Source organism: Notechis scutatus, chromosome Z (assembly GCF_049901735.1).
Source record: "Notechis scutatus isolate UNSWTSFEM ecotype Mainland chromosome Z, rNotScu1.2, whole genome shotgun sequence".
Classification (NCBI taxonomy): domain Eukaryota; kingdom Metazoa; phylum Chordata; class Lepidosauria; order Squamata; family Elapidae; genus Notechis; species Notechis scutatus.
In genome coordinates this window covers 99,218,533-99,234,636 of record NC_142025.1, presented here as the reverse complement: position 1 = coordinate 99,234,636, position 16,104 = coordinate 99,218,533, and positions in this window count along the sequence as shown.

Below are 16,104 nucleotides of genomic sequence, written 5' to 3'. Positions count from 1 at the left end.
CAAGACTTTGTGTATAAATCACCAGATTTGACAGCACATTACTAAGCATTACTAATGCTCCAGATGTTTTGAATTGATTCTCATGACCTCCAACCAGCAATGACAATGGCAAAATATTATGTAAGTTTCCGTTCAAAGATTTGAACCGAAACTCATGATGAATTGCACAAATAGGCTCAACATAAAAATACTTAGCGACTGTGATTTGATGGGCTGTCTCATTATCTCACCCAAAGGAACATAATACGATATTGCCATGTGATCACTGGATTCCAACTTGATAGTATAGCACCTAATGCAGTAACAATATAGTCATTGAAGGGCTGATTGTATCATAGGTTTATAGTACAGTACTAAAGTTGGATAAAAGACGAAACCCTCCATCAAGGAGCTGAACGACTAGACTGGTTACTCTGAGAGTTAAGAAACCTTTGAAAGGTTAGTGCTGGCCCACATGAAAACCATCACGGATTTGCTGTTAGTTCCCTTGCAATTTGCCTACCAAGCAAATAGATCAGCAGATGAGGCTTTAATGTGGCTCTCCACTACATCATACAACATCTTGGATCTCCAAGGAACTATGCAAGGGTGCTTATTGTAGACTTCAGCTCAGCATTTAACACCATCATTCCAGATATTCTTCTCACTAAACTGATTTGGCTAGTTGTGCCAGACCACACTTGTAAGTGGATCATAAGCTTTCTAACAGATAGGAAGCAACAGGTGAACCATCAGATACCTGTACAGTTAGCACACACACACACAGGGCAGTGTGCTCTCTCCATTTCTCTTCTCTCTATATACCAACAACTGCATCTCAAAGGATCACTTTGTTAAACTACTGAGGTTTGCAGATGATACAACAGTGATTGGTCTCATTGGACGACAACCAATCTGCATACAGATGGAAAGTTGAACTAATCTTGTGGTATGGCCAGAACAATCTTGAACTGAATACACTCAAAACTGTAGAGATGATAGTAGATTTAAGAGAAGTCCTCCTATTCTACCATCTCTTACAATATTAGACAACATAGTATCAACACTAGTGACCTTCAAGTTTCTAGGTTCTATAATATCTCAAGACTCAAAATCTGCACCTAACATCAACAATGTCAACAAAAAAGCACAACAAAGAGGAACTTCCGGTTAGACTTCCTTGGTGATGGACCGAAATCCGTGATTGTCACGGTTTTGGTTTGTGCTCTCCATTGGAGGGCCCTGATCTACTTGATCTGGGGCCGAAGCCACCCTGTAGAGGTGGCAAAGAAGGGGGAGACAGCCAGATGGGTTGAAGGGAGCCGCATCTCCCATCCTTGGCTTGGCATTTACTCCTTTCCAAAGACAGCTATAGCGTGGTCAAAAATGGCCATCCTGAAGAGGAAGATCTGATCGGAGAAGAATGTGCTGGAGTGGAGAAGAAGTCACCGGGCTAAGCAGCAGTAACATCTAAATACAAGGTACCGAAATTAAAATAATTAAGAACTTGAAAGTGGCTTTGAACTTTGAAAGAGAAGCCTGAAGAAGATATTTGCTTAAAAAGACACTAAATTTGACACTAAATATGCAAACCTAAGTTGAACTTGAATGTGTCAAAAAATAAAAAACTTAAAGCCATCAAAGAGAAAAAAGTGGAAGAAAAAGGGTGAAACTTGGACATAGTAGAAAGTGCCATCCGGTGGTAAAAGGATTTAATCGTGAACATTTAGAGGATTTTTAAAGGATACAAAGTAAGTGAAATCTTGCTACAATAAGATAGAGCCCCCGGAAAGTGAAAGTGTAGCATTGAACTTTGAAATAAAGTAAGAAGAAACTGTTCTGGGATTATTTGGTGACTTTGGAGACTTTGGATATCGGTTTGCTAGATGAACTAATTAAATTAACTGAGGGAAATAATTTTCAGACTGTGGTTGCTTTAAAGTATTGACTAGAAGTTTTTAAAGATGGCAGAACTTTTTCAGGAAATGAAAATGGAATTTAAAAATATGAAAGAAAAGCTGCAAGAGAAAGGGAAATCGTTTGCTCTACAATTTTTAGAAATGGCAGTTCTAGAACATGAAGAACAACAAAGAGTACCAGAAGAAGAAAAGCTGAATAAAGAAGAGGCTATCTTTAACAAACAAATGGGGCAACAAGGGATGAAGTGAAAAGGGGGAAAAAAGGGAAATAAGAATTGGAGATTAGAGGAGGTAGTTAGAAAAGAAAACAGTTCGAAAAATAAACAAAATATAAGGAAAAAGCAGAAAAGAGGAGTACAGAAGGAAGCTTTTAAGAGGGAGGGGGACAAAAATTGGAGTGAGAAAAGGAGGGGAAAAGAAAGGGGAAAAGAAATTACAAGAAACAGAATCAGAAAATAAAGAAACATGGTAACCGAACAAGAATAAAAGAAATTGTCTATTTAAAAGGGGAAAAAGGGGGGAAGCTAAGAGAGAGGATTCTGCAAGGGTGACAGGGGATAGTATAAATATAGTAGAAATAATAAACTATGTAGAAAATAGGAAAATATGTTGTTAAAGTGGAATACTGAAACTGGTATTGCTTAATAATGGAATATTTGTTAACAGTTAAATATAGAGATAAATAGAATAAAGGTGAAAGAAAGAAAAAATATGAGAAACCTATTAGTTAATATATGGAATTTGATCTGAAATGAATTATGAAGATTATTATAAAAAGGTTACAAGGGGAAAAGAGAGGCATGAAAATATATTCAAGGACCTATAAAATATAGTTGAAATGAAATATGAGAATGGTTGTAATGAAATCAATATCAGTTTCTAGGATGAATTTGAATAGATTATTTTTTAAAAAATTTTTTGAAACGTAAAGTGTATCAGAGGTAATTTAAGGAGAAAGTACCATGTGGAATCTGACCGAAAAATGATATGTTTACAATCTAGATTTGATAAAGATGTTAAAACAGACGGTATCTATGATAAGTTGACTGATTTAGATAAAATTTTGACAGGTACTGATGAAAAAGTAATAAAAAAATTCATGGACATTTGCTAGATATTAAATTAGAGGAAGAACAAGTAAAAGAAACAATGATTGCGTGGGGGAAAAATTTTGGATATGGGATTGATTTAGATAAATGGCAAAAATTGTGGTCTCAAAATTATTATAAAATGACAATGTCAACTGCATATAAAGAACATTTGTATAAGATGTTTTACAGGTGGCACTTACCCCCGGCGAGAATTGCGAAGATGTTCAAGAATAAATCGGATAAATGTTGGAAATCTCATCAGATACCTGGTTCATATTACCACATGTGGTGGACATGCTCGGATGCAAAAAGATATTGGACTATAATCCGCACATGGTTGGAAAAAATGACAAAACAACACATAGACTAAACCTGAGATATTTTTATTGGGAATTATACCAGAAATATATTGTAAAGAATTGAAATATTTGATTGTAAATGTTTTAACAGTGGCTAGAATTGTATTTGCTAAGAATTGGAAAAATGAAAAAATACCTATGCAGGAGGAAATTATTAAGAAAATCATGGACTGTGCCGAAATGAGTAAATTGACATTTGAAATTAGAGAACAAGAGGATAAACAATTTTATATGATATGGGATTGATTTTATCAATGGTTAGATAAAAAGACATGGTAAAGAAATAGATTAGTAAGCCTTACAATAAAAGTTAATAGACTGATAAAGAATACAATATAAAATATATAACCATTGGATGAATGTATAAGATTAAATCCTAATGGAAATTAGAATATCTCGTATAAAATGATGGAAAAATAGTCAAATGAATGTTTAATAATTGATACTATATAAGCACAAACTAGACTGATAAGGTGAGAATTTATATAACTTGTGAGTAATGGTAAAAAAAGGATAGCACAAAAGATTGTAACCAACTGACACACTGTATGTATATAATTGAAAGAGGGCTTTATGTTTTTATGTTTTGTTCGTATGTTTGTTGTAAAAAATAAAAACTTTGGGGAAAAAAGTGATATATGTTATAATATAGCTATTAGGATTTGAATGTTATAAATGCTTAAGGGGAAAATTTAAAATTGAATGTTTAATGGGATTTGAAAGGGAACTAATTATAAGATATGACAGTGGCACACTCTAATTGGCAACTATAGGGGAAACCTTGTTTTGTAATATTTGAAATGAGGAATATTTTTTTGGGGGGAAATGAGGAAATAAAAATATGTGATGATATTGTAAACAGGACAGATAAAAGTATAAGTATAATTATTACGAAGATATGAAAATCTTGAAAGGAAAAGGAAATAGATTAAGAAATGAATGGGAAAGGTATAAAATAAACATGAGGGAAAGTATTTGAGACAAATTAATAGAAAATATACAAAGTAGTGATAATATATGAAATTAAATATAAAAGATGAATATGTAACTGAGATTATATCTGTATGGAGATGTGAAAACCTAGAACCATGCTATTTGCTAAGAAAAGATGATTTATGTGTTTTTTGTTTTGTGAAAACTCAAATAAAATTTTATTTTTAAAAAATCACTAGATACATTAATAAAAGTGGTGAAATTTCTATATTAAAAAGCACAACAAAGAATGTTCTTCCTGTGCCCACTCAGAAAGCTCAAATTGCCCAAGGAGCTGCTGATACGATTCTACAAAGGAATTATTGAGTCTGTCATTTGCATCTCTATAACTGTCTGGTTTGGCACTGCAACCAAACAAGACAGACACAGATTTCAACAGATAGTTAGAACTGCAGAAAAAAACAACTACAACCAGTTTGCCTTCCATTGAGGACCTGTATACCGCATGAGTCAGAAAGTGGGCTGTACAAATATCTACAGACCCCTCATATCCTGGACATAAACTATTTCAACTTCTATCCTCAAGACAATGCTACAGGGCATTGCATGCCAAAACACTTAGACACAAAGACAGTTCCACCCCCCCCACCCACCCCCATGCCATCACTCTGCTAAACAACTCACTCCCACAGCACTGTCAAACTACCCAATAGGGCTATATTACCATTATCCTTCTCATCTTTCCTATTACCTATTTCCTTATCTTCTTTTACTATAACTATATTGCTTGTATCTTATGATTTATATTGTTTTTATTTAGTATTCTAGTATGATTTGTGTTGATTGCTTATTTAGTATCCTATGACAATCACTGACTGTTGTATCTTATTATTTATGATGATTGTATTTTATGATTATGATCATGATTCCTTACTTGTTGCTTGTATGTACACTGACCTTATGCATCAGAGACAAATTCCTTGTGTGTCCAATCGCACTTGGTCAATAAAGAATTATATTATTTTCTAAAAGAATTGACTCTCCTTCTTAATGCTTAAACATCAAATCATCAAATGGGACTTCCTATCTAAATAAGCGTTATCAAATCTTAAATCAATACAGTTGGGGAGGAAACACACCAAGGAAGAAATAAAGAAATAAAATATTCAAGAAATGAAGGCTGCTGTTACATTTTTAAAGGATAGAAAATTCTGATCTTCCCCTGGTGCCACATCGCCACAAAATGGAGGAATTATCAAAAGCCAAAGTTGCTCCATTTTCAATTTTTTAAGTAGCGGGGAAAATCTGACATTAGTGTCTTGGATCTTTTCGTTTTCTAAGACTTCATGCTGTGATAACCAAAACAACTGTCATCCATTTGTCTTTGATCTGTGAATTTTAAAAGTTTTCTGGCCTAAAGGCTTTCAACATTTACTTTTATACGACCAATGGCTCTGCTTGCCTGTAAACCAGCCTTTATTCCTATTATGTAGTTGTTTCTAATAACTCCTATTGGATTGTTCTGAACTAAAGGAGGAAATGGAGTGTATCTGTGATGTTTATGTTCTGCAAGAATAGTCAGTCTTATGATGCAGGTAGGGACAAGCTTGGAATAAACATGTGGATGTTATCACAAAATGGCTTGCAAGAATGGATGTAAGTGCACATTTACCAGAAGGCAAACTGGTAAGGTTGTTCTCCAGCCAATGCTCCCTATTTATGTCTTGCATTTTTTTTAAACAAATTTTATTAATTTTTACAAAACAATACACAAACAAACAAAGCATAGAATGTAATAACATAAGAGATCTTTTCTGAAGAGATCAATAAAACATCTTATTTAAAGACAGAATAGTTCCAAATTATCACATTTCCATACAAGCACAATTTAATATATATATTTACCTTATCTGTTCAGCTTCATATCTTATCCCAGCTTCTCTTTGTTTCTCCCTTTCCTTCTATTATTGAAATTATATTTCTTTTACTTTAGATTGTATACATTCTTTATATCCATCTGTCTTATTTACAATTTCATTATTCTCTTCCAACATTCTTCTTACATTCTTCTAAGATTTTATTAATTCAAACATGGACATACAAAACACAAAACATAAATACCTAAAACTTCTTTTTGGAAAGCGGCTTACCCCGGGTTACCTCTTTTTATACAGACATAAATCAAGTTCATACTCACTCAATATATTACCTCATATCTTAATTAACATTCTGTATTTTCTATATATTTTCTCTCCTCTATTCACTCTCATAATTCTATTATATTTATTTCATCTCATTTTAAATAATTATACTTGTATCTTTTGTCTGTTTTCTTCAATTATCTATTTATCTTTTCTTTCCAATACAATATTTCTCCTGTAATCACTGGTTGAAGCATGAAAACTTTTATCTTTCCCCTAGATTTAATACTTGAAATAATACAAACTTTCCATACTGATTCTGCTTAACACAAAGTAAAATAATAAAACAAAAATAAAAAAGGCCTTGAGTTTATACTATGATCAGAACAACATTCCACAGAAAATTAGACTCTATTATTTACTCTTAAACATTTTATATATTCCCTTTAATACATTATTAACTCATATAATATTTCAATTTTCTAACTCAATTTCAAATACTAATATCTACAATACAATCTTATGTATTTTGCAGAATCATATATTTTTAATTTAAATTTTACCCTTTGTCTCTGAAAAAGCCTTTTTTTTTTCATCTTGTTTTAAACCTTTATGGCTTTTCTTTCCTTTTTCCCTTCCTTTCTTATCAATTCTGATCTTTTTGCCCCCCCATCTCTCAAATTCCACTTTTTGAATCTTCCCTCTCTGTTGTGTTTCTCTTTGCTGTTGCTTTCTGGCATTGTATCGATTTTTCATCTTATTTTTCCCTTTCTTGGTTGCTTTTTTAAGTTCTAAATTCTCCATTTTCTTCCCCCCCTTGTTCTTTTGAGCTATGATTTTTTGTCCATTAAAGATGGCTTCTCCTTCTTCATCCCGGTCCTCTTTCTTCTTGTATTTCTTGGTATGTAAAAATCGCCATTTCCAAAAAACAAAAGATAGATCCAAGAGAGCCCTTACCTTCTTGTTTCTCTTGTTGTAGCTTTTGAAATTCCATTTGTAATTCTTGCACAGATAATGCCATTTTTTTTTTTAAAAAAATTATTTTTTATTTTTAAAAGAGCAACCCAAATGTTTTTAGTCCTTCAAGGAATAGTCCCCCAAAAATCCCAAAGTCAGAAAGTCACAAAGCAATCCAAATCAGAACAAACTGTTCCGTTAACACTTTCTTCTTCTTCTTCTTCTTCTTCTTCTTCTTTTTTTCCCCCTCCTCCTGGGGTGAGATTCAATTAGACAGTTTCAAAACGATTTTTTAGAAGCCTTATTGTCATTAATTTCTAATCTTAAAAACTTCAAGCAGTCTTCTTCAATAGAGTCTTAGAATACATTTTTTACCTCTTCCTTCCCACTTATAGCAATAAACTTTTAATTTTTAGTTCCAATGTTCCAAAATCTTTTTTATCCCCTTGGCTTTAATTTTTAGGTTTATTTACCTTCTTTGCCCAAGCAGGTTTTCCAGATTTCCGTCTGCTATTCCGTAGGGAAGGAGAGTGAGAAAAAATAACTTTTCCTTTCACAACTTTCTCGCCGCTTGCACAGTCTTTCTGGGAAACAATGTAGCAATAGAAAAGGCAAATTTCCAGGTTTTAAAGGCTCCTCTTTGTCCCGGTTCAGCCAGAAAAAAAAACTTTCACCTTCTTCCTCCTGTGCGATCTTGTCCAGCTGCAGGCTTCTTTGTGGCGGCCATTACTGACCGCCGCTCCACCGCCTTGGGAACACCGCCTTGTCTTGTATTTTTCAGCATATTACATATTTTTAAATGAAATGCTGCAGTTATAACTCGTTTTTTTTTTTTCTAAAAATGCAATTCCAGGTAAATTTTTGTAAATAAGATGTCTGAAGAACTGGTGTTTACAGCTCATACACACACAGAGAGAGACAGAAGCACAAATTCACTCACAAAGAAAAAACTAGTTGAAGCAATGCAGGGGTAAGTTACTAAGCAGTTTATAATTGCCTTCATAGCAATGTATTTGGCTGTGTTTCTATAATAAAAATGGTGTTTGAGTCATAAATATATTCCAATAAAACTTTGGACAACAATTCTACTTGGAAATATCTTTGAACTTGGATTCAGAAATAGACACGCGGAGACTTTGGAAGGCAATATGGAAACTCTTCTTTGGCATTGAATGCAGAAGTTCTGAAACTTTTTTTGCTGATTAGTTGTGATCTGTTAACTTCAGAGGTTCATAAACTGTGGAAATCCAAAAAATTCCATGGAACTGATGCTCTGAATTATAAGCCTAAGCCCATAAAACCTATGTTTATATTTATTACTTACACCTTATTTGTGTTGCAATTTTGATTGTATTTTAAGACATACAATAGTTTGTGATTTAATTTAGCTCACTTTTTGTTAATAGTATGTTAAGAGTTTGAGCATAACTGCCTAGTCCAATCCATCTAAGTAAAATCTGTTTTTCTGAAATTTGTTCCTTAACTATCAGGATGCATATCTACTGGTTTCCATGTAAATGAGACCTGATAAACACACTAATTTCCAAATAAATGAGATTTCAGTTTTGCATGTATTAATATGGTACTTCCACTTTCTTATGGTATTGGGGGATCTGCTTATTCACCTGCCCTGTGAATATCTTTTGTCCTTAGTTGGTATATGGCCCAGAAAATAAAGTAGTAACTGTGCTGACCATAGAAAGAAAAAAATCTATAAGATGTAATAAGTAAATACCTTTATCATGCCTGCACAACATTTATAAAATAGTATGCAAATTTTGAGTGCAACTGACGAAGATTGTTTGATCAAGTGCAGTGGCCATATTGTAAGAGTTTGGTCAAATAAACATGGGTGGTGTTTAAATTATATCAACATTAGAGCCAAATTTCCCTGTGTATTTAGCTGTGGTACCTTCATTCTTTGATAACAGAATTTTCCCTCTTTAATTTCACAACATTGCCTTTGTCCCCGATCCCCATGGATCAGGCAGACTTATGTAGTCCATAACTGTAGTGTTCACATTCTAATTTCCCTCTTATTTCTACATCAACTACTGGCAGTCTTGAGGTATGTTAAAAATTTGTTATGCCTTTTTACCCTCATGTTGGATTAACAAAGTTAGGTATTTACTAACTGGGAAATATCAGAAAGATACCTGTTGATATTTCAGACTCATGAGGGCACACTCTCCTTTTGGTTTTTCAGTCTGCCCCAAACAAAAGACAAAAATATTAACAAAAAACATGAGGCAAAATGACAAACTGGAACTGATGAATAAAACAGACTTTGAAAAAAGGTAAAATATTTTGGGGTTATCCTGACAAATATGAATTGTATGTTTTACCAAAATAATTATGTCAAAACATGAATGATTTTTTAAAATCAAGATGGGATCAGCTACAACTGTCTTTGATGGGGAGAATAGCTGTAATAAAAGTGGAGCTTATTACCAAGCAAGTTTTTTCTATTTCAAACTATACTGGTTTTGACTTTCAGTGTATCATGGATATGGACATATCCAGATTTATCTGAAAGGGAAAAATCCAAGAATTAAACATAAGATCTTGTGTGATGCTAAAGAGTGGGGAGGTCTGCCAGGTCTGAAATTATATTTTGCAGATTCTTGCTTTGTTTGGTTAAAAGAATGGGTGAGGTTAAGGGACACAAGGTTACTTGGTCTAAAAGGTCATGACTTGAGATTTGGATGGTATGCATTCTTATGGTGCAATAAAGTTAAAGTTAATGTTGATTTTAGTGATCATTAGTAGGTGAGCCATTTTGAGAATTTGGAACAAATACAAAATGAGCTGATGCCCATAAATACCATTATGAGTTTCCATCCATGAAGCACATTATAGAAAGGAGGTGAAGGTGGAACAAAAATGGTTAAGGTATGCAGATTTATTAGAATACTTCACAGATGATATTAAATGAAAATCCAGAGAAAACCTGGCATCAGAAGGTTTCATATCTGCAACTCACAGAAAAATTTAAAGCTGATAAGAAACTGCATGGTCCTGAACATAATAAAACTATTTGGTATATTTGAAATAAAACCATATACAACTGATGAACACATTGCTAAAATGTATAAACATTTGATAAAATTGGAAGCAGAAGAGAAGCTAGTTAAAAATTATTTAATGGCCTAGACAAAAAAATATATATAACATACCAATTGATCAAAGGGAAAATATGTGGATAAAGGGACTAAAATTCATGTTATATTTTAATCTGAAGGAAAATTTGTATAAAATGGTGTGCAGATGGTATTTATCTACAGATAAATTGACTATAGGTATAAACTATCCTGAAATAGTAGCTGGAAATTTAAGATTGAAATAGGTACCTTTTATCAATTTTGGTGGGCTTGCAAAAGAGTTAAATAATATTGAATCTAAATTAGTAATGTAATTCAAAACTGTTTGAAAATTAATGTTCAATTTAGACTGGAAACTTTTGTGTATGAGCTAGTGGAAAAATCTCATGGTGATTTTATTGTTACATATGATAACAGCAGCCCGACCTCTAAATGCTCAGGAAATCATTTCATTGGAAAGACCCTACGATGCCCACAAAAGAAGGATGGTTAACAAAGATGGTAAAACTGGCAACAATGGGCAAGGCTCGCAGTGCTTATGAAAGAAAAATCAAGGAAGAAATTCATCTACGATCTGGAGCCCTTTGAGGGCTTTTTGCAGGAGATAGAGAAAAATCAAATTTTGACATATGGATTTGATCATTTTAAATTTTAAAAAGTGGGAAAGATTTTTTTTAATTTCCCTTTCTTTCTGGGATAAAATGGACATTTTATTTATTTATTTATTTATTTATTTGATTTGATTTGCCAATTGTTTACAAGATAATAAGTATAAATGTATACATAGTTGTGAATACATGAAATGGGTACATATAAGAAAAATAAAAGAATAAGAGAAACAATAGGACAGGGACGGTAGGCACGTTGGTGCGCTTATGCACGCCCCCTACAGGCCTCTTAGGAAAGGGGTGAGGTCAATAGTAGACAGTCTAAGGTTAAAGTTTTTGGGGTTTGGGGAAGAAACTACAGAGTCGGGTAGAGTATTCCAGACATTGAACACTCTATTGCTGAAGTCGTATTTCCTGCAATCAAGTTTGGTGCGGTTTACTTTGAGTTTGTATCTATTGTGTGCTCTTGTGTTGTTATGGTTGAAGCTGAAGTATTCATTGACAGGTAGGACATTGCAATGTATGATTTTATATACCATGCTTAAGTCAGACCGAAGACGGCGTAATTCAAGGTTTTCTAGTTCTAGAATTTCAAGTCTGGTGGCATAAGGTATTCTACAACGAGTAGAGGAGTGGAGAATTCTTCTTGTGAAATATTTCTGGACTTTCTCAATTGTGCTAATATCAGATACGTAATGTGGGTTCCAGACTGATGAACTGTATTCGAGTATTGGTCTAGCAAATGTTTTGTATGCTCTGGTTAGTAGTGTGATATTACCAGAGAAAAAGCTACGTAGGATTAGGTTAACAACTCTTAATGCCTTTTTGGCTATGTAGTTGCAGTGGGCTCTAGCACTTAGATCATTAGAGGTGAGTATTCCAAGGTCCTTTACAGAGCTTGGGTCATCAACAAGATCTTGACTATTCAGCTTGTATTTTATTTTCTGATTTTCTGATTTTATATAGCCTTAAACTAAGAGTAGAAACTAAGCATTCTTTATATCCTTGGAAGAAGTCTAAAATCATTTTTAGTATATATTTGTGCTTTCCTTTCTTTTTCTTTATAGTTTTTCACACTTCTGTCCCTACTCTTTTTTTACTTTCTATCATTGGCCTTGTTCATTTATATTTTTTTATGTGTATGCTTTATAAAATGTAATAAAATTATTTGAAAAAGTCTGACCTTCTGTTTGATATTTACTCTATAAGGAGCTGCGTGCAAGAGCCAGCAAAATGTAGAACAACAAAAAACTACCTACTTGGCACATAGTAGTAGCAGGGCCAGAAACAGATAAATAGGGAAATAGCATGCCTCCTAAACATAATACAGAAGAAGCCATGATTTGCAATGAGTGATTTTATAGAAAAAGGAAAGGTAGGGATATAATCCAAATAAATTTCCTGCAGATCTGCTGCTAGCAACTCAGTTATCTTCAAAATCCATAAATGCTTTTTTCAACCTGGTATTTAATATTATTATAGAATACTATGTAGGAGAAAGGGCATAGTCTTCGTCAGAGAAATATTGGTAGTTATTTGGAACAAACACAGTAAATTCAAACTAGGTAGCTGTAAGGGAGACAGACAATTTCATATCACTATGTTTTCTACTGAACTGAGGATGGGTAGAATGTACTTTCAACTCAACACTGGAGAAAAGTCCTTGATTGCAGGTATATGGCTCATCCTCATTCCCCTAACCAGAACATCACCACATCACCAGTTCATCGTTTTTATATTCCTTGTCTTTGTGATGCTGCATTCACCCCATCCTCAGCCCAAAGCTAAGACAACTTTAAAACATCTTTAGATGTTTTTTTGCCTTTTACTGATGCTCATTTTGTCTTGGACATAATCTAGTGCAATTCATTAACATCGGGGAGAAAATTAGATCTAATTGTTAGACATGGATCAATTGAAACCAGGTATGAGATCTGGTTGCATTATAGCCACTGTACCAATGATTGCATTACATTTACATTTTTGCCACTGCTTCTGCCTCAAGGTGTTTTGTGCAGTTGCTCGCCTTATTATGTGATTACTTTATTTTTTGAAAGTGGTGGGGAAATCAACATTTTTGCCTCTGCACTGGATTACTTACGCATGTGCGGCTTTGCTCCGCATATGGAAGGCTTCTCACTGGGTGGTCGAATGCATCAAGAAAGACACCAACGCAGGTTCTATCTTGGGTGAGCTGCCCCGATCAGGGTTGGGGGAACTCTTTTTATTGGGAACACACAAAAGGGGTGAGTTTCATCCAATCATTATGTTACATGCGTAGGAATGTTAGTGGATGCATGGCATCTCCCAATTGCAATGCCATGGTAAATTTAAACTAGCAAACCAAACTGCATTTCAGTTAACCGCCCTTGTGACGTGTTTTATGGCCTTGTTCCTGGTGTCTGTTTTCAGCCTATGTGAGACCTGGCATGCACCGGAACCATTGAGGTTGCTCACGTGAGGCTTGGCACACAATGGAATTGGCCCATTACAGCATCTCCTCTGTTTTAGTTTTATATGGAGGAAATTCTTCTGGATCTTCATCACTACCCATGCAAAAACTTGTGCGAGCACACGCATCGGGGTCTTCTGAGGGTGTGACTTTGTACAGAGGTTCTTTTTCCCAGAGGGCATTAACCTGTGCAATGGCACGCTTTTCAGCTAATAAAGACAGACTATTGGAGATGGTACGAACAAATATTGGTAACACACATGGAAGAATAACGCATCCTAAAGCAATCATACCTATGAGAGCTACTATGGCTTGTAATCCTGGTAGTTTAGGGAACCAAGAACTAAAAATATTCTTAAAATCAATACCTTGCCATACTTGATTAGGATTGTAGGTTAATTGTCGCATCTCAGTTGTTAATTGTGCTACTGCTTTGCCAACTTTGTCAATTTGAAGACAACAGTTCGTAAGATTGAACCTACCACATACCCCTCCTTCTTTGGCTAGTATGTAGTCTAAAGCTAAACGATTTTGGTAGACAGCTGTGCGTAATTTGTCCGTAGCAGTCGCTAGAGTGTTTAGAGCCTTGTCTATACGTTGACCTGCTAAATCTAAAACAGCTTGTAAACGCATAATTCTATTAATCATGTATATGGGGGTTCTGTACCCCCAGGAGCCGTCTTGGGCCCAACTAGCAATGCTGAAGGTGCAGACGATTCTTTCTGAGGTCCAGGTGTCCCCTTCATATTCTGATTGACAGGGGAAACCTGCAAAGGTATTATCGGTGTCTCTTTTCTTGCGGGATAATGTATCATATACAGGGATGCCCAGTTCTTGCTTGATGGAGATCGGTAGGAGGAAAAAGGAAGGTCTTATCCACCCCAATACACATGACCCTTGCCAATCTGCTGGAAGGGACGGATAGGCTAGGTTACCACAAATCAATACATGTTATTTGGAGCTGTCCAAATTTGGGAGGATGTTGTGTCATAGAGATAAGGTAGGAGGGAGGTGTTGAATTTGGCAGGTGTGGTGGTAGCATTGTCAGGTGCTGTCCAAGTCTGGTAGGAGTTATCCCATGTACCTAAGCAAAGGAGGTGTCCTACTGGAGTGGATCCATTTCGGGAAAAACAATTTCTACCAATTAAGTTAGTGGTAATTGTCCAGATAAGTGGATCGGAAGCTATTCTAGCTGTTATGTTTCCTACAGAAGACATGTTATTAAACAGAGATGGCGAGGCTTCTAAGGCTTGCCATGGCCATTGTTCTCCTGTGGTGGTTCCCCACAGACAAAACAATTGGTTACTGCAAGTTGTTTTGCAATTTTTTCTGCCATATCCATGAACAAGTTTTTGCAATAATGCTGGTATCAGGGGCTTTTTCTAATTTCCTTAAATTATTATATACTGACCAGCCTAATGATGTTTCCTTGCCTTCATAAATTATTTCAGTTTTTATGGTAATGTAAGTATTTGGGTTTATTCCTGTGCCATCAATCCCTATACCATAAGTTTCCAAGGCAGGGTGTTGCCTGGAGATAGTGATTTCTACCTTATTGTCTGTGGTAGACCCTGATATTCGTTTGAAATGTGACAGATGATTGCAACCTGAGTACCCTCCCCCGGTATAATCACAGACACAAGACCAACCCGAGCACTCAGCGGAACCTCCACAAGGGGTCCAGTGGTTGGGGTTCCCCATGGCCCAGTTAATGGGTGTATGACACAAGTATTTATGATTGTGGGCGTACGTTGATTTCCAGTCATCCGACCCGCATGAATGTCCCCCTGGTTTAGAACAAGCAACACAAACATCAAAGATTAAAACAATTGGGTTAGTACCGTCCTTGAGCACGGTGGTGTGGTTTAGGTAATAAAGTTTTCCTTCCCCTTCAGGATCGGATCTGCCAGAGGTTTTTGGAAGTCCCGCCCATAAGGTGACGTTGAGACGTACAGCTGCCTTGGGATCGTAGCAAATGGTTTTTGAGTTCATCTTGCATAAATGGTACATGGTCCCATTGTTTTGGCAAGTTTTTCCCGTAGGAAGGCACTTCTGCGGTTGTTGGGTATGGTAAATGAGAGTTAGTTGAGTGGAGCCTGCCTGCGTGGTTTTGGTCAGGCAGGGGGTGCAACCATCTGATGCGCTGGCAGAGTTCTGCGATCTCTTAATCCGATGTAGAAAAGGGGTGGCCTGAGCATAAATGTCAGGCTGACTTGCGAATTGTCTGTGATAATGACGAGGTGAACGGGGTCTAAGGACTGTCCAGGATTCATAAATGTTGCTTATGGAATCATAGAGGCGTCTACCGGAGCAATAATAGGTGGTGGCAGTGGGCGAAGTATGAGGAGTGTAGTTCGAGGGGATGTTCAAAAGTGTTGATCTGGAAGGAAGCATTGCTGGAGATGTGGGGCCACGGCTTAGGGAGCGTTGACCATCTGAGGTAGGGGGGAAAGATGTCCCCAGATGCGGTGCAGGTCAGCAGGAGGGGAGTACCTGGCGTGAAGTATGTCACTCGAGATGGAATGGAGACCTTGGAGGCATGTGCAGCAAGAAGGAGGAAGAGG